At 38.5% G+C, this 23213-nt stretch overlaps 1 long non-coding RNA gene across 1 annotated transcript; it reads right to left on the bottom strand.

Moving 5' to 3' along the window:
- Window positions 1-1953: 1953 nt before the first annotated feature.
- Window positions 1954-22406, bottom strand: LOC123002113 (uncharacterized). Its single transcript, XR_008958673.1, has 8 exons — window positions 22356-22406; window positions 14823-14964; window positions 13763-13841; window positions 13553-13661; window positions 11546-11636; window positions 5407-5474; window positions 2678-2904; window positions 1954-2108 (listed from the first exon to the last, which is right to left on the bottom strand). It is a non-coding gene; the product is annotated as an uncharacterized LOC123002113 (long non-coding RNA).
- Window positions 22407-23213: the final 807 nt, after the last annotated feature.

The following is a 23213-nucleotide window of genomic DNA, read 5'->3' as shown; positions in this document are numbered from 1 at the left end:
TGAACGGAGAAAGGAAAAATTTGAAACAAAGGAAGAATACAAGGATCAGGAGGCATTTTAAAACAAATGGATGAACGTGCATCCTCATGTCAGAGGGGATGGATGGTGTGTGCATGGTTGCAGTCAGGAGGTATTCCAGAAGCTGCAGCATTTGTATTGGCTTTTCAAAGCCTGGCGAGAGGAAAAGACAAGGTGTACTTGAGAAATAGTAAGTTTGACTGTTTGAAGGTCTTAGAAAAAGTGGGTGGAAGTGAATCTTTGGGGGGTCAAGTTTGCAAAAGACCTTGAAGGCAGAATTTGGGGTTTGAGTTGTAGACAATAAACACTCATCAAGGAGTTGTTGGTTTGTTTCTGGTTTTTTCTCTTGGAAAGTGCCTGGTTTTTTTGCTTGTCTTTTCTTCCATTGGGTTGTCTGTTTTTTTCATATTGTTTGGTAGGAGTTCTTGAAAATATTTTGGATGCTAGGGTTTTGTTGGGTATGGTTGCAAATACCTTCTCCTATGCTAAAGCTTGTCTTTTCATTTTTTATATGGTGTTTTTGGATAAAACTCCTCTTAACATTAATTTCTCATTTTAATTTAGACTGAACTATCTATCTCTTTTGTTCTTGTTAGTGCTTCCTGTGTTTGTTTAAAGAACCCTTCGTGACCCTCCATGTAATGAAGATCCTTTCCTGAATCGCCTTGTAAACCATTTTTTGTTTCGCCATTCACATTTAGATTTTAATTCTGTTTGGAATTATGTGCATCATGTAAGATAGGACTAGAGTCCCTCCCTTCGTTTTTCCTTGTATGGAAACCTAGTTGTCTCATCAAGGAGTTTTGTTTTGTTTTAAAGATTGATTTATTTATTTTAGAAAGAGAGATGAGCTTGCACATGTGAGGAGGAGGTGAGGCAAAAGGAGAAGGAGAGAGAGAATCTCAAGCAGACTCCCTGCTGAGGGCAGAGCCCAGCACTGGGCTCAATCCCAGGACCCTGAGATGATGACCTAAAATGAAAGCAAGAGGCAACCACTTAATGGAATGAGCCACCCAGGCAAGGGGTTTTGAGCGAGGCAAGCAATCCCATGGAAGCAGCCGCTGAGAAGACGGGCCTATGGGTCTAGGGAAGGGCTGTCTGGAGAAGGCAGAGTGGAAGCAGGGCATAATGACCCAGGCACCGGGAATTTATGCTATGCCCTGTGGTAGCATGAACAGGAAGGATAAAACAGAATCAAGAGACATTTCAAAGATAGAATTAATAAGGTTTGAAAGTGGTTGTATTTTGGGATTGGGAAGAAGAGAGAGAAAAAAAAAAATCCTAGGGCTTTGAAAACTGGAAATCTTAATGGTCCAGTTAGTGAGTTTCACACTGTCTCCCTCCTTCCCCCACTGCAGTGCCCTAGTGGCTCCATTAGCTTAGAGATATGGACTCTCCTCAGTGAGAATCTGGGTCCATGTCACAGGTTAAAATTTTGACATGGAGATACACATTCATGATAGACAGTTATAAATTATTTTAAAAATCAAATTATGTTCAGTTTCCAACCTCAGAGTCTTAGAATAGTCTTTGCCTGCAGTAAAACACTGTTCAGACACTAAAAGCAAGAAGAAAACCAAAAGACTCATGTGCTCTCACTGAAGCAAGATACTCTTTCCTTATGGAAGCAAAAATTCTTCAGAGATCTTAGAATTGTGATGTCAGGTTGAATTTCTGAATTCACAAAACTGCCATTTTATGTCAATTTTAGTGCCAATCTCTATGAAAATAAAAATCATGACAATAACCTCATCAAAAATTGGAGGAAGGTAAATCATCTATTAGAAAGGAACACATACTCTGAATTCCTTTTGCTCCCTATGGATGAGTTTCCTATACAAACAAACAAACAAACAAACAAACAAACAATACTTCTGTCCTTTCTTCATACCTCTAATCCATGAAGAGGACTGATCTCTTACCTAATACGCAGGTTTGAAGGAAAGATATAAGCATGGCTTCTCTCAGCTTCCCCCTCGGAACCAGTATGGCTTCAGGAACCTGAGCGCTAGTCTTCTCTGAGCTGTCTGCCCTGCCGCTGGAGGACTGTATTCATCCAGACTCTTCCAGACCTGTGCTAAACATAGTGCCTGGATACACCACAGACACGCGGAAAATGCCCTTACTTATGCCAGCCACATAAAAGTTCTGCAGAATAATTACTCGTGAACCTTTCAATTCTGTTCTATTTGGGGTTTTTTTTAATGGCCAGTCATAACCCTCTAGATTGATATCACAATCTACTAATGAGCCATGATTCAAAGTTTCAAAGCACATTCTAGACCTCTCCCTCTACCTTATCCTGTCATCTAAAAACAAAAAAAAAAAACAAAAAAAAAACAAAAAAAAACAAAAAAAAACAAAAAAAAAACACCTTCTTAATTCTAGCCTCTCCTACACCCTAACCCAGCTGACTTTTGAGAATCTGGGTTTTCTTCTCCACCCCTACTTCTGAAACTCTAGTATATGTTCTAATCATTTCTCATTTCTCACCAAAACTATTTCAGTAATACAAATAAGAGTAACATAATGCCAGTAGTAGTAATTCTAGAAGCTACATTCATTAAGAGCTCACTACTTAACAGAGACTGTTCCTTTAGTAACATGAAGTTAATCCAAACAACATCCAAGGTTATTCTCTCCACATTGGTCTACTTACCTCTAGACATGCTGGTTCTTTCCTCTATCTGTGCTCCAAACTACTTCCAGTGTGATTTTTTAAAATTACAATTAGCAGGGTGCCTGGGTTGCTCACTTGGTTGAGACTCCAGCTCTTGGTTTCGGCTCAGGTCATGATTTCATTGGCCATGCCACTGAGCCCCATGTCAGGCTCTGTGCTCAGTAGGGAGTCTGCTTGAGAGTTCTCTCCCTCTTCCTCCCCACTCACTGTATCAGGAATATATTAATGAGATGTTTAAATATTTTAAATTACATTTTACTTTAGGGAGTAAACCACATGCTATAGTGGTATTCTTAACTGTTAGGCTATACAAGAAGCTTGGAATGTATTGCACTGTAATGCATTCCTAGCTCGGAAGCTTCTCAGGGCCCTCAACTGTCTCTTTGTATTCTTTACATTGCCCACACAATCCAGATTTCTTCCATGTCATTTGCCTTCCCCATTCATGTCAAATGAATGGATGGGTCAATTGATTAAATGACAAAATGAGTAGCTTATTAGAACTTAAATCATTTGGACTGAAAACATAATGGTTTTAATCATCATTTGCAAACACAAATGATGGCTGAAAAAGGTCATCAGCCCCAGGAAAAACACATGTGTGGAAAAAGGAGCAAAAGAAGCAGGGCTGAGATTCCAGAAGAAGGAGAAGGATGCCATGAAGGTGCTGCTAGATAAAGAATGTCTAGACAGGTGGGCCAAAGGAACACTGAAGAAAACATATTTCATTTCAAGGAGGTAGGAAGAGCTTCTTTTTTATTTTATTATTTCTCAAATAATAGGAATTGGAATACTTACATTACCACACAGGAAGCAATAGATGATATAATCTTAAATTTCTTCTCATCCTTGGTAATGGATTTATTTGATATGGAAATTATACTTCTTGTTTATCACTCAAGTCTAGCCTTTTTTGCTTGATTTTCAAGGTCTTCTATACTATGGACCAATCTGATCCTTCCAAGCTTATTTCCTCCTTCTCCTCACCTCAAAACCTGAACTCTAGTCAAGAATCAAGAGTCTAGTCTGGTCAAGGTGTGTCCTAATTATCTCCCAAACACACCCTTTTCATTAGTGCTCCCTTTGCTGAAGACAGAGTTTTGCATTCCACATTATACCTAGCACAGCATTGGACACGTAGTAGGAATTCAGTAAATATGGAGTGCAATCAGCAAAGTAGTTCAACAAGTATTTTAAAAATCTATGCTATTAGCCCAGAACTTGCTATGTATGATTAGAAGATGCAGATACAGACTACATGGAATCTGCTCTCAAGGAATGAGCCATTTTTCTTAAAACAATAAACATAAAAATTCAAAACCTCACATAAATAGATGCTACCTAACACCCTATAATTTTTTTCTATGCTTGTGGTTCTTGGTGTCAGATTCAACTGTCTATCCCCTTGATATCTATTAAGATAGCTCCTTCAGAAAGTGTCATGATTATTTTATGTACCCTTCAGCGTTTAGGTCAGTGCCTTACGCACTTCCTGAACAATTGGTACATGTTGAATTGAATTGTGTTGTACAGACCAGTTATGCCTTAAGTATTAAAAGAATAGGAAGATCAATGTTGGAATGGAGTAGTCAGAATTTTTTAATAAGGGATCTTAATTTAATCTTAAACCATGTATTAATATATAAACAGTGTGGTTCAGCATGGTAGAGTAGCAAGGGCATTGGTTTTGAAGCCAGTATATATGCATTTAAGAATTGGTTCTACTAGCTGCTAGCTGAGTGACCTTATTCAAGCCACTTACCTTGAATCTCAGCTTCTATGCCTTTGAAATAGAGATTAAGAAAACCTTCTTCTTCCTATTTTACAGGGTTATTTAAGCAACAGATTAAATGATCTATGGTGGGGGATTCTATAATACCATACAGACGTATGTTATTTTGTTCACTACTATTTAAGCTTCTTTGCAACTAGCTAAGAGCATAAACCTGTTAGAAAAATATTCAAGAGACAGTTATCCACAATGCGATATCAGCCTGGACAGCATGAGTGTGTTTTCATAGGACTCATCCTGAGCCAGAAATATTTTATAACATCTTTAATGGCACAGATGAATTTGGGAGGAGCTCAGTAAATTACTAGTGGCACCAAGTTGAGTGGGAAGCTTAGCAACTTGGAGAAGATAATTATAATTTTAAATGACCTTGAAAATAAACAGAAATAATGAGAATAAAAACTTAATCAGAACAAGTGAAAAGGGGAGAACAAACTGTGCAGAAATGATGATAAGACCTGGTCACAGGCAAATACAGCATAAACAAAAGACAGGATTAGAGAGGATCACATAGAAGTCACCAATGCCATGTTAATGATTAAAAATGTGCTGATAAAAAGCTGGAATAAATAGGATTCTAGCATGTGGGAGTTACTAGACAGTCTTCCCACCATCCTCAGGATTTTATCATTTTGAAAAGACTTATCAAACACCTACTGGATGCAAGGCGTAGAAATGTCGGGAAAATGTGTCTGATTTAAGGCCTTGAAACTGAGGAATGAACTCCCTGGATGGGATCCCAAGAGAAGAAGCAAAGTGATTTCGTAGTTTGCAAAATAAAGTCTCTGAGTGGAAGTTAAAGGATTAGGTTTATTTAGAACTGAGAAGAGAAAGCAGATACGCAGAGGTTAGGTGTGATTAATAAGTATCTGAAATGACAAGAAAGAATGTATAGATAGAGTAAAAGAACACGCACCGAATCTGCTACAGGAAGGGTTTGTCTTGGACAGTGCCAAGAAGCTGCCTGTTTAGAGGACCATCATCCTGCCAAAGAAAAACTTCTTGTTAATAGCGCTGCGAACAACTACGTGTCACTAAATGCGGTTCCATATGGATAAGAACAAAGTCGATGTTTGTTGAAATTTCCTGTTGCACCAAATTTTTTCCTAATTCAGTGTATGAATGCTTTGGTGCTTTCGATGTCTTTATCTTTTCTGATTTTTCACATTCTATTCTGCTATTCAAGCTAGAAGGCTAAGAGTCATCCTTGATTTCTCTCCCCCCCACACCTTACTCCAAACATTCAATTAAGCAGTGAGCATGGCTTGTTTTTTATCTCCCATACTCCTCTCAGGTTTTTGTTTTCTCTTCCTGCACACCACAAGAGTCTTCGCTGAGGTTCTATCCCCTGGACAACTGCAACGCTTTCCTCATTGGTATCTGTGCTTAGAGCTGGGGCCCTGCCAAACTGTTCTTCTATCCGGACATCCAGTGACATATCTAAAATGCAAATCTGAGCCACTAAACTGAATTACAAAACAGCTTTTCCACCATATTCCTGATTATGTCATTCTGAAAAACACTTGTGAAACACCTGCTGGACCCATGGCAAAGTAGTAAAGAACAGAGTCTGATCTGAAGCCTTAAGCCCAGATACATATGGACTCCTTAGATGGATCCCAAGAGAAGAAGCAAGACTCTTCAATAGCTTCCCATCTCTAAAAAGTTAAGTTTAAGCTTCTTAATGTTCAAGCCTCCCCTTGACTTGGCCCCTCGTACCATCCTGTGTCAGCCCTTGCTTCTCTCTTCCCCACATTTATGCTCCAGCAACATGCTTTTCTCCTTCCTTGTTTTCGTTCCCACTGACCTCTCCATCTGGAAGGCTCCTCCTCCATTCTTTGTCAGGCTTACTCCTTACAGTCTCTGCCCAGAATGATTTCCCTCACCCCTTATTTAATACTTTGTCAGAGTCTTATTGTTCCTAAATATCTGTTCCTTAATAAGCTATTTAGGTGATCTCCCCAGTAGGAATCAGTACAGGGCCTAGGACTGATTCCTTGAGTCTTCTACTCTTTCTCACAGATCCTGATAAAAGTAGACCTAACATGAACTTTTACGAGTTTAAAAAAAAAAAAAAAAGGATAAATGAATGAATGACTGCATGGATTCATAGCTGATTTACTCTACAACTCTTTTATAAGACACTGTTATAATATCCTTTAAATTCTAACAGAACCACAGTACCTTGATGTAAGACATTACGAAGCCTTGATTTAACCACACATGTATGTCTACTAAATTACATTCAATGTCTTAGTCTAGATAGTCTGAACAGAATTATAGTAAATGGTTGAAAATACAACAGGTATTGTGTTTGAATGCAAAAGACAAGACAAAGGCAAGATGTTATGTTCAATTTAGTCAAAGAGCTATTCAGAGTTAGAACTTGAGAAATGTTGGAAACGGTGCAAAACTAAAGTTGTAAAATTAGCTCATTTAATATGAAGCTTAGTAGAAACCATTCTTTTTTATTTGCTACAAGGCAGCAAAGTCTTGTGTCTTAGCACTTTCAGTCTACTGTAACAGAATACCATTGACTGGGTAGTTTATAAACAACAGAAATTTATTTCTCACAGTTCTGTAGGTTGGAAAGTCCAAGACCAAGGCACTGGCAGATTCAGTGTCTGGTGAGTACTGGCTTTGTGGCTCATACATGGCATCTTGTCTTCTTCCTGTCTCCTCATACAGTAGAAGAGGCAAGAAACCTCTTATAAGAGTACTAACCCCATTCATGAGGGCTCCACCCTATGACCTAATCCCTTCTCCAAAGCCCCTCTCCTAAGTACTAACACATTAGGGATTGGGTTTCCATACATGAATTTTGGGGGGACACAGGCATTCAGTCTATAGCATCTTGTAGCAACTGACCTCTTCCTACCTCCCCACCATTACATTATCTTGCTTTACTTTCCCAGGGCTGCCATATGTATTGTGCAATCATAGCCTGCATTTGGCCATTCAGCAAGGTGGTGATGGGGAAAGAAATGCAACCGCACTCCACTCAACAATCCATGTACAGTCTGCATCTACTTTGAAGAAAGGGTCCATGATTGGGACGCCTGGGTGGCTCAGTTGGTTAAATGTCTGCCTTTGGCTCAATTTATAATCCCAGGGTCCTGGGATTGAGTTCTGCATCGGGCTCCTTGCTCAGCAGGGAGCCTGCTTCTCCATCTGCCTGCAGCTTCCCCTGTTTGCATGCTCGCTCTCTCTCTCAAATAAATAAATAAAATCTTTAAAAAGAAAGAAAGAAAGAAAGAAAGAAAGAAAGAAAGAAAGAAAGAAAGAAAGAAAGAAAGAAAGAAAGAAAGAAAGAAAAGGTACGCAAAGTTGTTGGTGGGCAAGCTAGATGCTAGCCAGCCTCGTTCCCTATCCTGATGTCACAAGGTCTTTTATTAGTCCCACCACAAAGCCTTTGCATATGCCATACCTCTGCCTGAAATTCTCCCTGTCCTCTTCAGCTCATTGCTCTTATTTCAGTTTGATCCCCCTTCCATGGAGAAAATCTAAGCTCTATGATATGGACAGCTCTCCCTATGGTCAGTAGGCTTTCATTAAACTGCAAACCTCCTTACCTCATTTCCAAGTTTACAGTCGTATGATCCCCACATTCATGGCTCTCCCACTACATGGCAAGCTCCATGAATGCAGGGACGGGAGGCTATCTGGGTTACTACTGTATCCCCAGAATGCACGGAACATATTAAATAAATATTTGTGTAGTTAATAAATTCATATAGAGCATACAGAGGTACATAATAAATTTTATTGAGTAAACTAATTGCTCTATTGCACTCCCAAAGTTGATTTTGGTGATATTTAAAATAAATTAATAAAATCAAGTATAAGATTGCAATTCCTTTATACATTTTGAATATGAGTGGCTTTTGCTTGATTTTGTTTCATCTTTTCATAAATATAGTTTATATTTACTTTATAGTTTATTTTCAACCTCAAAGTTTGGAATTGGGGAATAGAGTAATACTTGATTTTAGGATCCCATAGTTCAGAAACAAGATGGTTAATTAGTTTATTTAGTAATCTGTCAAATCAGTAAAGGTTTAACACATGTTTTTGATACAATCTTCTGAAATAAAAAAATAAATGCAATGCTTATTAAATAATGAGGGTAATATGAACTTTTGGTGATGCAGACAGGTTGATTATAACTGTAAACCACATGCTTATATACTTTGGACTTTTACAGCTTTTAATTTATCAAAGGAAATAATTAGCACACTTTGTGGCAGCCAGTGATGGAATTTATTCATTTGGAAGGCTATGGGTTTCCTGTCATTAAAACTACATCATGTCCTTCCTTTTCTATTAAACTTCCACTGAGGGCAGTAAGAAGTCACTAAAAGGAAATGAAGAGTTTTTTTGGCAATGTTCTTGTACAATGATTTAATACTCTTAGAAGATAGCAAACCCATAATGTATGCCAACAAGCGTATTATATAGGACAAGGGGCCCAATTACCACATTGTTTCCTTTATTTGAAGTTTTGTTGTGACTCAATTCGTTGTGATTTGTGAAGTCTTGGCAATACATTTGTTTTCTTTCTGCAGGTTAGTGCATTTCTTGGTTTTCATTTGTAATGTTTCACTTCAACAAAGGAATAGATTTCGATTCCAGAAGCACTGTATACAGATTTGCATGTCAAAGGATGGAAGTTTTCTCTCCAGATGATCAATGGCACGTCATTACATGGAGAATAGCTATGGTGAAGTTCGCACACATTTTTTTTTTCTCACTGAAGTTTTTGTTTGTTTGGTTTTTTTGTGTTTTTGGGGTTTTGTTTTTTTTTGTTTTTGTTTTTGATGAGATAAACTGTAAACTCTCATCTCTCTTCTGTTTAAATAGTACAAAGGTTTAATCTTGACTCTGTTCCAAATGCTAGAACCCCACTAACAAGCTCCGTTCTGTTTGGGAAGATTTAAATGAAATGCTTGTTTTCCGAAGGTCTAAAATGGGCCTGTTGGAGAGTCAGAATTAGCCTCTCACCCCCAGAAGTGGGTGGTCCTTTGAAGCCATAATCAAGAGACACTGTCGGTCATGGTGGTTTCAACTCTCTGACAAAGCCTGCGCAGGTGAAGGGAACTCACGTAATACGTGAAGGCTGTTTGGCCTGACTAGAAACACAACAGTTGGTGAATATGCTTCAGACAAGTTCACGTTGCCCTTTTACATGACGTATGCTAAGAAACAAAATACTCTTAGTTCTTAAAATCATGGAAATGGGCAACAGTCTATACCATGAAAGCCCTCAGTTAATCTGACACAGAAATACGGCACCGTGAATTTGCTTCCCAGTCTTTAGGTTGTCACATCACAAATGTATTAGGACACATATAATAGCTTGCAATGTATATATCAATTTGCTTTAGAATAATTTTAGATTTACAGAAAAGTTGTAAAAACAGCGTGAAGATTCCTTTCACCCAGTTCCTCCCACTGCTAATATCTTATACTACCATGGAACGTTTGTCCAAACTAAGAAACTGACATGGAGTACATCAATTTTAAGAAATAATAACTTCTGTAATAAAGATATTCTTTTTTTAAAAAATGGCTTTGGCTTCACTACATAGAACACTTTACTGAATTTCTAGAGATAAGCTGTTAATTTCAACACTTTTATCTGCTCTACTTAAACCAGATACTGATATTGCTGCTGAGTTTGCAAATTAAGATGTAAGATCAGAGCCTGGTGAAATTGTCATATTGTCTCCTTTAATTTGGAAAAGTAGAACGAGGCTAGAGAGAGACTCATAAAACAGACTTTACGACTCTCTTCAAGGCAGATATAGAAGCCCACGCTCCAATCCCTTCTCCCAGCTTCTGCAATTACATTTCCGCAGGAAGAAAGAGAAGGAATTAGAAACAGGATAATGTAGTCTTAAATCACCATTCTTAGCCTTTGCCTTCTTATGGGAGCCCTGAATTTTTATAACATGGCCCTCATATTGTATAGTGTGACACAACAGAAAACACAACTCGTTTGACCCTTCCTCAATAAAAAATCATTTTGTCTGACATCCTATAAAACCTGTGCATGAGCCTACACTAAGCTCGTGTGTCTCCTTCAATTGGCAAAAGAAAAACATGGTAAACATGTACAGTAAAGCTAAAGTTCTATTTCAGCATAGTTCAGAAAGAGCTAGCGATTTCGCATTTCTGGGTAACAATATCCAAAGTCCAAGGCTGGCCATTGACTCCTTATACTGAAGCAATTGCAAGTGTGACACATGGGGGCATTAAAGAAAAATCCTGAATCGAAGCATGTTTAGAATTAAAATAGTCTTCCTCATTCTATGAGGACATAAGGTCTCTTGCACAATTCTAAACTCTGTGAGTAATGCCTAGCTGATAATCCAAACTGTGGATCTTGACATCATTGCAAGCGGATATTGGGTGTAACGCATTACAGAGTTCTTCCCCAGAAAGGACAGCCACAAGCGGTCACCTTTAGCACTTATCTTGGGCATCAGCCCCACCAAGAGAGCTGGCCCTATGTATCTAAATGCACGTGGGAGGAGCCTCACAATCTCTGCTCCCCCCTGGTTTATGATAAGATAAGTCCAGATGAGCTCAAGGGTCAGGAGGATTCATGACTCACGGCTAGTTTAGCACATTGGCAGTTCCTCCAAGTATTTGCACTCTATAATGCTAACAAATGAATTCCAAGCTGACACTAACCTACACGTAGTAGGACACTGTTTTCCATAAAATATTTCATGGCAGCGTGGCACGCAATACCTTGAGATCTGCAAAATTTAGCACAAGTTGAAGATGGTATTCTAAGATTTCGCCTCTCATTTCCAAGCCCTATTTCCAAGGTCCAGAAAGATTTTTGCCCTTCAAAATGAAGGGAAATAATGATATAATTAAATATTACACCTTATTAATGTATGAATATGCAACTACCTCCTGTAACTGACAAAGGCACCAAAAATAATGTTTTAAAAGGATACTTTAAAATACAAAGAAAATGCCATGATCTGTATTTTCTTCATGAGTTCATATGATTTAGAATATAATTAAAACAGAGCACTTACCAAAGGTAGAAAATCTGGATTTTATCATGACTACTGGTTCTACACATGTCTTCTTAGATGTTTTCCTAAATCTTCTATGTCTCCGTTTATTCTTTGAGTGAGAGAGGGAAAGAGGAAAAGAAAGGTTAGCAATGGCTATTTTTCAACGTTGGAACTATCAATATACACTAAAATCGGATACTCTGTAGCAAAACCAGACTCACAAACAAAAACAAGGTTGTTGTTTTTTTTAATTTCCATAAAAGGAAGTAAATTAAGAAACCAATCCAGTTTGGTTTACACCACAGTGTAAGTTAACAAGAATATAAAACCTTCCTAAGGGGGTGTCTGGGTGGCTTAGTTGGTTAAGCATCAGGTCACAATCCCGGGGTCCTGGGATGGAGTCCCCTGCTCAGCAGGGAGTCTGCGTCTCCCACTGCTCCTGCCCTTGCTCTCTTTGTCTCTCTCTCAAATAAATAAACAAAATCTTAAAAAAAAATAAATAAAACCTTCCTAAGGGTTTCAGTATAATATACTACAATACAAAACATGATTTTTATAATTAAGTAGCTAGTTCTCTAAATAAAAGAAAAATGAATTAGTGCTCTAGAATAAAATGTTGATCTGATATATGCAATGCTGACATTTTTTCTCTGAATACTGATGTATAGAATTCAACATTCAAAAAACTTATAAAATATTTAAAAGATGGAATTTAAAGTCCTTTTGTGGAACCCAGTTCCTAAAGCGTGCTGTGTAGCTGTCTTAAAGAAAAAGAAAAATAATCCTTCATCAATTATGGTGAAGGATCCCCAAACTGAAACACATGTGGATGAAGGCCATGCAAGTGACCAGCCCACACTGGTCTGGTGGGGGGCGGGGGCTGGTGCAGAGGAAAAAGAGGAGATAAATGGCCTACATGATTGATTTCAACTAAGACTAAAATCTTAGAGGACAATTATTGGATTTACTCACTGTTTGTTTCTGCAACATTTCGGAAACTGGCAAAAAAAAATGTTTACGAAGTTGAAGAGGTGTGTGGCAGCTGAGAAGTTGATTCTCTAGGTAAGTGATGTTTTTTCCCCAAAACCTCTTTTCTTAATTTACCTTAGCTGGTACCAGGCATTGGAAATCATCCTGGGTGAAATCATCAAGCATAAAATTAACAGTGATGATGAAAAAATATTGCTCAGTGCATGCTTCCCATATATAGACATATATCTATGTGATATATATGTCTATATATGTTAAATCTATATGACAGATTTCAAAGTTCTGGTATTATAAGAGAGATTCTTTATATTATTTAAGCCACCCTATATTTACCTTTTATTATCTGACATGTTTCTTTTTTTAAAAAACAGAAGATTCTTTCCATGTTGTCCAAGAGAAGGAGTACATCTAATTAATATCTTGTCTTCTCCTGTAACTGACAAATGCTAAAAGCTTTATCAGTCTGGCACCGAGAATGATGTTGTGTCAGGGTTTTCCCAGACTGCCTTGTCTGAAAAGCTACATGAAAAGCTTTAATGATCATATATTAGGTGGGAACTTTAACCTTCTTTGTACCAGGTCAATTGAGTAGGTAATTGGAAAAGTCAGTTCCACTTGTTGTAATCCATTCAAAGGGAAACTTAGATTTACACAGAATTTAGTTTTCAGTCATAGAAATAGTGCAGAGCTATGTAGAGAAACAAGACAAAACACAATAATTCTCTACATGACATTCCATTTATTTCACTACGTTAAGGTTTAAATACTGAAACAAGGACAAAGCACAGATCAGACGTGCACACACAAAAATCCTTTTTTCAAATTCTCTGTTTTCTTCATCTGAACGTAGAAGAAAGTAAATTTATAGTCATCGAGAATTGATGGTGTGCCTGGCGCCATGTTCAGCTTTTCACAAAAATCATCTCGTTTAACTCACAAGAACCAATAAGAAAGGATTCTTATGATCACATGATAGCTAATACATGTACTGTGGAGCTGTTGGAGGCCAGATCCTACTACCGTTATCTCTCTTACCTCTACCACTCATTAGCTGCGTAGCGCTGGGTGGATTAGTTCACCTCAGTGGGTCCAGTTTTCTTATTTTGAAAATGGAAATGATATTAGCATCTACCTGGTAGGGATGCTATGAGAAACAGACACAATGGTTGGGAGAAGCATTTTTGTTGTAACTGTTGCTATTTTATAGATAATGAAATACAGGGTAGAAGAGGCCTTAAAACTTACCCCAGATCACAGAGTTAAGTGACAGAACAGACGTGTGGGCTTTTCTGTCCTACAGGAGCCTACAAGCAGTAAGAAGAGCCTGAAAGAGAAAAAGGAAGGCACCACTTGAACTGCTTTGTGACTGGGAAATAAGGACATCATTTAGACTGCAGACGAGAAATGCGAGAGGGGAACTTCCAATTCAACAAGGGGCTGCCTGGAGGGAAGACGTGGCATTGGCCAAAACGTGTGCCAAGGATGACGTGGGGCACGGTGGGGGCATACCTGACAGGCTGTGGCACAGATCTGGGAACTGTGACTGTGAAAGCCACAGTTGCCTACAAGAATCACCATGGTTCTGTGAGAGCCATTGGTATGATGATTGAAGCAAAAATGGGATCTGAAGAATGCAGTTCACATTCCAAGATTTGCAGCTTTCCAAAAATCTATACCTTTCATTATAAATATATGCCTATCATTCTAAATGAGTTCCTTTGTGTGTAACATATATGGTAACTTCAAAAATATGTGAATAAGAGGCATTTTCGTCAGTTCCGGCTGCTTAACCAACTAAGCCACTGAGGCGTTCCCACAGGTGGTGTTCTTCATCCCCTCCATCTTCCCCTCCTCTTCCTCATTCTTATTCTCTTCTTTCTCTTCTCTTCTTTCTTTAAATGTGCTCTAATATAACCTTATTCTCTCTTTTTTTTCTCCTTAATTCATTCAACAAACATGGACTGTACAGCAATTCATTAGCTGTCTGAAACCCTTCTACACATGGAATACAACGGAGAAGAAAATAAACAAAAGACACCCCTGCTTTCAAGATTCCCTTCATCATTTAATTTACATCCTCCTTTTGACTAGACTGTAAGTTCCCTGGAGCTCACTGAAGGATAATATTGGTGCTATTCTCACTGCTGTGTTCCAAGATTCTTGAATAGAATCTGGCTCATAGGAAGCATCTAATAAATATTTACTGAATAAGTTTAAAATGAATGAAATCTAAAATTAGCTTACATACTCTAGAAAGTGGTTTAAGAGATTTAAGATTTTAAAATATAAAAGCAAAGGACCTCACCTTACAGATGTAGAAGACTGGACACTCAGCTGAGAAGACACTTCTGTATCAAGACCTTAGAGTATCCCAATCATGTGCATGGTGAACTACTCAACAAAACTCAAAATTCTGGAGACTTAAGCGCACTAGAAACATTGTCAAACTTTCCAAAGAGAAAGAGGATAGAGAGGGAGGTAGGCAGGCAGGGAGAAAGAGAGAGAGAGAGAGAGAGATGTTCTGAATCATGTTTACTGATAAATATGTATCAATTTATTCATTAATAATTATTTCATTCCCATCAACAGTGTGTAAGGGCTCGTTTTTCTCCACATCCTCACCAATACTTGCTATTTATTGTCATTTTGGAATGTAAATTCATGCAGCCACTGTGGGAAACAGTATGGAGTTTCCTCAAAACATTAAAAATTGAGATACCATATGATCCAATAATTCTGTTATTGGGTATTTACCCAAAGAAAATGAGAACACTAATGCAAAAAACTATATGCATCCCTATGTCTATTGCAACATTATTTACAATAACCAAGATATGGAAGCTCTGTAAGTGTCCATCAAAAGATGAATGGATAAAGGAGATGTCACACACACACACACACACACACACACACACACACAGGAATAGTATGCAGCCATGAAAAAGATGAGATTGTGCCATTTGAGACAACATGAATGGACCTAGAGGGTATTATGCTAATTAAAATAAGTCCAACTGAGAAAGACAAATAGCATCTGATTCTACTCATAAATGGAGTCTAAAAACAAGCAAAAGCCCACAAATGAGTAAACAAACAAAAAAGCAGAATTGGACCTATAAATACAGAGAACAAGAGGGGAGGGAGTAGAGGTTTGGGCACAATGGGTGAACAGGAGTGGGAGACATAGGCTTCCAGTTATGGAGTGAATAAGTCATGGGAATAAAAGGCCCAGCATAAGGAATACAGTCAATGATATCACAATAACAATGTAATGGGACAAATGATAGCCACACTTGCAGTGAACACAGCATAATGTATAAAGTTATCAGATCACTAAGTTGTACACCTGAAACTAATGTAACATTGTGTGTCAACTATACCCAAATAAAAAATAATTATTATTGTTATGTCTTTGTCACCATTTAGTATTAGGCGCAATGTTAGATGTCACCAGAGAAACTGTGGTTTCAAGGAGTAAAGCAATACTGCTCTTCCTACCTTCTGTTCATTCTTACCATGGATCCATCCGCCTAGTTTATTACAGTAGCACAACCCTTGCAAACTTCTACTCATACTCAAACAGCATACACTCAATAAAATGTTTGATTGAAGAATAAATTGACAGGCTCCAAGGGTGATATTTGAAACTCACCTAAAAAACATTAATCTCCAAAATTTTTGAGTCAATTTATTTTTCATTGAAGGTGTTTCACCTCCAGTGATAAATGAAATTTTTTCTGTCCTGCCTTGGGATTAAAAAAAAAAAAAATCCATCATGGAACATTGCATCAGGAACTGGGGATGTACTGTATGGTGACTAATATAACAAAATAAAAATTACTAAAAAAAATATTAACCAAAGTTACTGTACATTTGTTTTGAGATATGGGGCGATTCATTTTCCTGGCTTATTGAGGAAGTGATTAGTAAATCCAATCAATTAAAAAAAATCCATTGTCTCCTAATATGGGACCCCACAAGGGACTCCAGAAGAGATGTTGGGGTGCCTGGGGAGCATCATCAGTTAAGTGTCTGACTCTTGGTTTCAGCTCAGGTCATGATCTCAGAGTTATGAGATCGAGCCCCCATGTAGGGCTCTGTGCTTAGGGAGAGTCTGCTTGGGAATCTCTCTTTCCCTCACCCTCTGCCCCTCTCCCCTCCCCTACTTAAAATAGTAAATAAATCTTAAAAAAAAAATCTCAGGGCACCTGGGTGATGCAGTTGCTAAGCATCGGACCCTTGATTTTGGCTCAGGTCATGATCGTGAAATCATGAGATCATGAGATTGAGCTCTGTGTCAGGCTCTGTGCTCACTTGGGAGTCTGCTTGAGATCCTCTCCCTCTCCCTCTCCCTCTGCTTCTCCCCCTGCTCATGCTCTCTCTCTCTTTCTAAAATAAATAAAAACTTAAAAATCTTAAAAAAATATTTTCTCTATTGAGAGAATCATATGATCATATGATTTTCTGTTTAGATGACCTAATGATATAAGTAGGATGTTAAAGTCCCCTACTATTATTGTATCAGTGTATTTGGGTGCTCCCATGTTAGGTGCATAAACACTTACAATTGTTATGTCTTCTTGTTGGATTGTCTTCTTAATGACAATCTTTGTCTCTTGTTACAGAGGGGGTGGTTATTTTAATTTCCCTATTTGTATTCAAAATTCCAAGCTTTTAGATAAAGCATTATTCAAACAAAAAAACACCTATAAAGCTTGTTTCTTTGATCTTCTTCTTATTCTATAATCAATAATAAATGATATATATTATTCACTGTGCCCATGTGATCGCTGAATTCCCAAAATCACTGCTCCATAACCAAAGGATTCTCATCATCTTCAGATGGAGCTTCCTTAAACGAAACCTTATTCTAGCTCTGCATTGGGTTGAAGGTACACAAATCAGTTGATGCTTCCAACACATTTAGCCATATCAAAATCAGCATGCATCCCTTATGTCGTACATAGAGCAGATATTTTGTCCTTGAATTTGCCTTATCCCTATGAGAGATTATGGAGAAATATGAAATAAATGGAGAAATTATGATAAAAGGTTAAGTTAAAAAGAAGATCATTTTAAAAGGGGGGGAAGGAGGTTAAGAAAAGAGACTACCAACTCTTACTAGAGCTCTATGTCTCAATTTTTTCCCTCAAGTCTGAAAAATTGACTCTCTACTCAATTTTTTTTTCTAAAATGGTTTGTAATTCCATTCCTACACCCTCCAAATATAAACCATTGGAAGCAGTGATGGGCAGGACGGCCACTACAAGCAAAAACCAAGATAGCATCTAATTCACTGTCAGACTTTGAAGGCAAACCCCAGGCTGGTCCTTGTTGTATGTCCAGTCTCATGGATCCAGCTTGCTCCCTTTATGCTGATTTCTTCATCCCCCCCCCCAAATCTACTTTCCAAATGTTGAAATGTGAAATGTTTACTTATGACAATAACTTTATGCACATGTTCTCCTTCTCTTCCCGCAGTGTATCCAACCTGGTCCTAATTCCCACCAGCCCTCACACGCATCACGTACTGCTGAGACACAACAAGTTTATCAACTGTTAGATTTAATAAAGAACCAGCCAGGCAGATGAAGAAGCTGTTGTGGAGGAAATGTCAGCCTAAAGAACTAATGTTCTCCCTACTCAGGGCAAGTTATTAGTATAGACTATTACAAGGAACTAGAGGTGAGTTTGGGAAGAATAGCAACTGAGAAGGAAGGAAGGGTTTATGTATGCTGCCACCATCATCTGCTCAGTCATCTCCAAATGACGAGAGAGTCTCCAAGAGAATGTCCCTACATATTTGGGGGTGACTCTGAACATAGGGACCAGTGCCTAACTCTTGTCTCTTTTGCTAAGCTGAGCTTATCCAGCACTACCAGCATGTGGAAGAAAGACTTCAGAGAGACATGGTGTGGCATAGAGAGATGGGAGAGGATACAGATTGCCGTTGGTTTTCTGGGGTGCCCTGTTTGGAATGATGGTAATTCCTAGGTTTCTTGTGGGCCTAGAGAAGGCCATAAAAGTTAGCCGGGGGGATAAACTGGTCTGCCAGCTTCAAACTCCCCAGTCTCTACCCTGCAGTACAGTCACTCCACCAACATAGTCTGTGGGACATGGGATGGATCCCCCATTAGAGAAGATGATCCCAATAGGATCATCTACCACAGAAGCCAGGAGGCTGAGGTGTTATGGTGGTGGCCACCTAAGTTCCCCAAGAATATCTAATGTGGCAAATGAATGACCCCAAATCATACTTTATCCACACTGAAGAAGCCAATAGGATATCAGCAGCAGCTTTGAACTGAATTATGCCCCCAGCACCAAAATTCACATGTTGAAAAATTAATCCCCAATGTAGTAATGTTTGGAGATGGGGTCTTTGAAAGGCAATTGCGTTTAGATGAGGTCATGAGGATGGAGCCCTCATGGTGAGATTAGTGTCCTTTTAAGAAGAGACACCAGGGAGCCTCCCCCCCACCCCCTTCTCTTTTTCTCTCTTTCTCTCTCTCTGCATCACATGAGGACACAGTGAAAAGGTCATCATCTGCAAGCCAGGAATAGAGCCCTCACCAGGTAACAAAATTAGCCAGTGCCTTGATCTTAAACTTCTCAGCCTACAGAACTATGAGAAATAAATTCCTGTTGTTTAAGCCATCCAGTATTTTCTTATGGCAGCCCAGGAAGACTAATAAAACAGCTTTGTGATGCCAACACAAAGCTGAAATACAGGCCTGACTTAAGAAGTGGCCAGCTCCGCTTTTTCCTCTGGCCTACACTTGGCCTTGGAGGCACATGCTTTGTCCTTCTCACTGTCATCCCTACTTTCTCTCCCCTTCTAGTCACTTCTGGCTTACTCCTACATGAGTTCCATGAAGTAGTAATAAAACCAAGAGGAAGAGTTGGGATAGACTCAGAAAATGAGACAAACCTCTGACAGGGGCTATAAGTGGTTAATCATACTGGACTGAATAAGTTCACCCAAAGAGATTGTTTTGAGCCAGAAGTGATTAAAACACCTAGAAATGGCTATATTTATGATTTCTATGGATAAGCAGAAGTGGAGGTTTGTGGTGGACAGTCCTGAGGGTGGCCCCTCATGTTGCCTGTCTCTTGCTGCTCATGCCCTTTCTGACACCCCCTACTCAAATGTGGGTGGTATCTGTGACCTGCTTAAACCAAGAGAACATGGCAAAGATGATGAGATGTTACACCTGTGATTATATTATTTTGCATGACCCTATCTTGCTAGCAGATACTTTCCAATATCTCTCTCTATTGGTAGCTTTGAAGAACCAAAGCTCCATGAACCCTATCAGCACAAGGATTTGAATTCTGTCAACAACCTGAGTGAGCTTGGAATACTCTTCTCTAGTAGAGCCTCCAGATGAGGAACCACGTATGGCCTACACCATGATTGTAGTTCTGTAGAAGACCTCGTTAACCTGTGCCGGGACTCCCGACCCGCAGAAACTGAGATTATGAATGCATGAGGTAGACAATTATCATATGATTTCTCTCATCTATGAAACATAAGAACTAGGAAGATCGGTAGGGGAAGAAAGGGATAAAGAAAGGGGGGGTAATCAGAATGGAGAATGAAGCATGAGAGACTATGGACTCTGAGAAACAAACTGAGGGCTTCAGGGGGAGGGGGTGGGGGAATGGACTAGGCTGGTGATAGGTAGTAAGGAGGGCACGTATTGCATGGTGCACTGGGTGTTATATGCAACTAATGAATCATCAAACTTTACATCAGAAACCAGGGATGTACTGTATGGTAACTAACATAATATAATAAAAAAACATTAAAATAAAAAAAATAAAATAAATAAATGCATTTAGTTTTAAGCTGCTACCTTTGTGGTGACTTGTCATGTTATATAGAAAACTAATACAGAGCTCATAAAGAAAATTTGATTTAAATTATAAGGAAGGCACATATTGCATGGTGCACTGGGTGTTATAAGCAAATAAAGAATCATGGAACACTACATCAAAAACTAAGGATATACTGTATGGTGACCAACATAACATAATAAAAAAATTATTTTAAAAAAATAATAAAATGCATCCTACAGAAAAATAAATAAATAAATAAATTATAAGAACAAGAAGTTACATTTTTACCTACACCTAACTTATGATTCTAACTTATTACCATTATGCTAGCTTTATTCTGCCTTTAAACCTTTGCTCAAATTGTTCCTGCTTCCTCTCTGTCTATGCATATTTCATAGTCTCAAGACATTATAGCCCTCCCCAAGTATCTCATCTCTCGATCAGCCCAGCTTTCTCTGAAATCCTGATCCTCAACTGTAGTATTGAATAGAAAGTGCTAAGTGGGGGCGCCTGGGTAGCGCAGTCGTTAAGCATCTGCCTTCGGCTCAGGGCGTGGTCCTGGCATTCCGGGATCGAGTCCCACATCAGGCTCCTCTGCTGGGAGCCTGCTTCTTCCTCTCCCACTCCCCTGCTGTGTTCCCTCTCTCGCTGGCTGTCTCTCTGTCACATAAATAAATAAATAAATCTTTAAAAAAAAAAAAAAAGAAAGTGCTAAGTGTGAACATACTAAGCTTATTCCTGAACTTAGGGAGAAAGCATTCAATCTTTCACTATTGGGAATAATGTTAGCTATGGATTTTCACAGATGCCATTTTATCAGACTGAGAAAGCGATCTCCTTTTCCTAGATTTTGTAGAATGTTTATTATGAACGAACGTCAAGTTTTGTCAAATGAATTTTCCACATTTTTAAGACGATCACATGATTTTTCTTTGTGGTGAATTACTCTGATTGATATTTAAATGTTAAACCAACCTTATATTCCTAGGAAAACCCCTATTTGCTTGATTAAATTGATAATATGTTGCAGATTTTTGTGTCTATGTTTGTAAGACATATTGGTCTGTAATGTTCTTTTTGAAAAAAAAAGTCTTTGTGAAGTTTTTTATCAGGGTTATTTTGACCTTATAGAATGAGTTGGAAGTGTTTTATCTTTTAAAAAAGTTTGCATAGGTTAATATTCATTTTTTTCTTGAATGCTCTATATCATTGATTTTTTTTTTCCTATGGATCACATTCTCTTCTCTCTTTTAGATCTCGTGTAATGGATAATACATTAAAGAGGTTATAGATTCTGCTATCTTCCTCTGACAAATTTGGGATGCCTGTTTTAACATACAGTCCAATTTCTCACTTATAGCCTTGAATTTTATGTTGTTTTATTATACAGAACCGTGGAGAGACTCCATTGATTCCCAAGTCTTTCTAATTTGGCAAGACTCAACCTCCAAACCCTCTCTCCCTTTGGTTTTTGTAGGAGTTTGTTGTAAGTTTTGTTTGGGAAGGTGTAGGATAGATAGATCTTCCTCTAAGTCATAATTCGTACTTCTGAGATGTGTTCTTTCTTGTATTAGATGCCAGAGGTGTGGAGGAAATATTTATAGGATATTTCCATGCTTGCGAGTCCAGAACTCTAATGTTCCCTGACACAGACCTTCCTGGAAAATTGCCACCTCTGTAATTCCTCTCTTCTCTTCCCAGTCCCGTACTAGCCCCTCTCTACTAAGCCTGAGATGACCTTGCCTTCCTTCTGTGCAGCTAGCCCTCAGCCACAGACTTACAGAAAACCCTCGCATGCATCCGTATGGTCCTTTCTCTGCCTCACTTCCTTCTCTGCATGACACACACCGCAGGTTCAAGCCACTTCTCCACCCCAAATCCTGATCTCTGCCTCCTTACCTCAGAGGAACCACTGCGTGCTCTGCTCAGACCCCACCGCTCTGTACTATTACCTGGAAATTGTTCCTGGAAAGAAACTGACGATCGTGACACTCACCTCATGACTTTCCATTCTCTCCAGAATCACTCCCTGTTGTCCAACGCCTGCAAAGACTTTGTCCAGTGTAACAGATGTTTACACAGGGAGGGCTGATCTACAGCTAGTAACTCCACCGTGGCCAGAATATACCTAAGTAGAACTTTTGATACTGTAAAAATAGGAAGTAGGCCATAAAATTCTTATTATGCAAGATTTCATTTTCATTAGATGTTATTGATTATTTATGTATTGAATGTATTATTTAGATATTGAATGTATTTCTTAAGTTCTGAAATTCCTAAAAGCATTATCTGAGTTTTAGAGAACTTAAAAATGATAATGTATAATTTAATGTATTTTATAAAACTTCTAAGCCAAGAAAGGACCCTCTAAAGTAGGCCAAGATTAAACCCTATTATATTATACTTGTAGTTTTCTTATTCTTTTGTCCTTAGTCCTTAGCTAAAGGTGAAACTCAGAGTCTTCATGGAATTACCCTCTCCCAAGTAGGGTCCACATTCTGATTGCTTTTCAGATAAACCAGTTTAAGTTCTTTCATGATTTGTTTCTCTCAAAACATTACCTTTTTCTCATTCCCGTCTCTAAGAACCCTGTCTTTTAGGGGTAGGCATGTCCCACTTGTATTATTGCTTGTTGGTGTTATCTCTAGCCTAATTTAACATGAACCCATTTTATGGTGGTTTTCTATGTTAATTCTTGAACTTCTGAATGGCTCTAATGGTGGAAACTTGAATCCTCTCTAAAGAATATGATGGCTGTGAAATTTGGGGCTGGGATAACAGAAGCAGGAGCTTCTATAAGACATAGGAAAGGGGGGTTCTACACACCCTGAAAATAACTCCTCCATCTAAACTT

Source organism: Ursus arctos, unplaced genomic scaffold (assembly GCF_023065955.2).
Source record: "Ursus arctos isolate Adak ecotype North America unplaced genomic scaffold, UrsArc2.0 scaffold_11, whole genome shotgun sequence".
In the NCBI taxonomy this organism is placed as follows: Eukaryota; Metazoa; Chordata; class Mammalia; order Carnivora; family Ursidae; genus Ursus; species Ursus arctos.
Note: the sequence above shows the minus strand (reverse complement) of the source record. Positions and strands in the feature narration are given on the sequence as shown.